The following is a 2,161-nucleotide window of genomic DNA, read 5'->3' on the forward strand; positions in this document are numbered from 1 at the left end:
GTCCCTCTCTGTCTCTCTGAGCTGATGACAGACTCTTCACTTCCCTGTCCCGTCCACTCCCAATGTCCCCGTGTCACCGCCCTCTCTCCCACCCTCCCACGTGCCCAGCAGTAAGTGGGCAGAAAGCACATGGGCTCCGGGGTCTGGTCCCAGCCTGCTCCCTGTCTGGCCGTGCGGGTTTGGGCCGGCCCTCAGCCTTCCCGACCTTGAATCTCCTCGCCTGTGAGATGAGGTCCCCCACATCTTGGGCAAACAAGTGAATGAGATAAGCAGTGGAGGGGTGACAGGGCTGGAGCCTGGGACGTGCTGGGCACTCGGTGCACGTCCGCTTCTCGCTTCCCCTTCTTCCCACCCAGCTCATCCGGCCGCCCGGCCCGGGTCCCCCTCCTTCAAACCACTCGCCTCTCTCTGTACCCGTGGCCGGGCTTCTGAAAGAAAGCGCCCGCCGCCAGCACCCCTCTCCCTCGCCCGCCCCTCCCCTGCGTCCAGAGCACAGTGCAGAGTGTGCTGCATTGATCTCCATCTCCTTCCACGTCCTCCTCTCCTGGCCACTGCAGCGAGCCCGCTAGCCACCCCACCGCCGGCCACTTTAAACCACGCCCACACGTGGCTTCCGGGGTATCCTCAGTGCCCGGCGCACCTCCAGGCTGCCACGGTCCCCCTCAGTCCGGGCTGGGAGTGGGGTGCAGGTGGCCCGGGTGTGGGCGTCGTGGACTTCTGCACATCTCCACCTGGACAAGGTGGCTGGGCCGAGCCGCCACCTTCGGTCTTTGAACAGGGGAGCTGACCGACCAGGGCACAGATAACAAAAGATAATTACAAGGAAATCGTTCTTTGCTGATGAATCAGTTGTTACTTTACTTTCTCTGAGGCAACAGATTTTAGTTTCATAAGAATAGTGTAAACAATGCAGCAGTTGACTTAGTGTGCCTGGGTTTGCTTCTGGGAAGCATGAATGGTTTGTTTTCAAGACGTGACGTTGCACCCAGAAATTTCAGACTGAGGTAGAATTAAAATCAAGTGCGAAGCCAACCTGTGAAGCCCCGTCTCGCCTACCCGCTGAGTGCGTGACCCTTTGTAAAGAGAGAATGGCAATACGTATTTCTCGTGGTTCCTGAGGACACAGGAAAACACTCTAAATTTTCCTTAAAAAATATTTTTGAATAGTAATACACTTACATAGTTCGTGCTTCAAATAGTGTAGAAAGAAACATAGGGACCCTCTTCTTCCACCTGCTTCCCGTCCTGCAGTTCCCACCCCTCTGCGAAGGAACATCACTGTCATCAGTTACCCTTCTAAGGATGTCTCGTGTGCGTAGGTAGCGGCACGAGGGTGTGAGCTGTCCAACCCCTTCGTGTATACAGATAGTAGCACACTAGACACAGTTTCTGCACCTGGCTTTGTTCGCCTCACAGTGTAACTGTCAGAACTTTCCAGTGGCACACAAATGCAAGGAATTGCTGCTATCATTTTTAAATGTTATTTTAATAATGTGAAATGGTAATTAGGAAGATTAAGTTAATTTTTCTTACAGTTTGGCGAGGAAAATAGAAGACTTTAGTATAGTGCAGCTTGAATGCCTCAATTAAAAAATAGTGCACTGAAACTACACGCTACATATTCCAAATTTCCTTAAATTTAATCTAAACACTACCTGAGCCATAAATGACTAATTAGCAAATACACTTCACATGCAAGGGATGCTGTCCCTCTGCTCTGACGCTGCACAACAAAACTGTCTTGCGTCAACAGTGCCACCTAGAGGCAGCAGGGAATCCCCACCATGTCTTCCCGACAGACCCATCCTTCGCTCATGCACACCTCAGGAATCCATGCCCTGCACACTCCCACGTGCTTCCCTTCAGTGCAGTCTCCACAGCGCAGCCAGCGTGCTCGCATAAAAATATAATTCGGATTACGGATTTTGTCGTCTCCCCACTTGCAACCTTTTAAAGGCTTCCCATTGTATGGAAAATAAAACGTAACCTCCTCACTGTCACCTGTAAGACCCTGCATCATGTAACCACTGCCTGCTTCACTGACCTCCCTTCACACCGCATTCCCTACAGCTCAGTTCACTAGGTTCGCACCACGCCGGCCCTCGCCCTAGTCTTCATTCCCACCTCAGGACCCGTGCACCGTACGCTCCCTCTGCCGGAA

This window comes from Pteropus alecto, unplaced genomic scaffold, assembly GCF_000325575.1.
Source record: "Pteropus alecto unplaced genomic scaffold, ASM32557v1 scaffold60, whole genome shotgun sequence".
Lineage (NCBI taxonomy): Eukaryota > Metazoa > Chordata > Mammalia > Chiroptera > Pteropodidae > Pteropus > Pteropus alecto.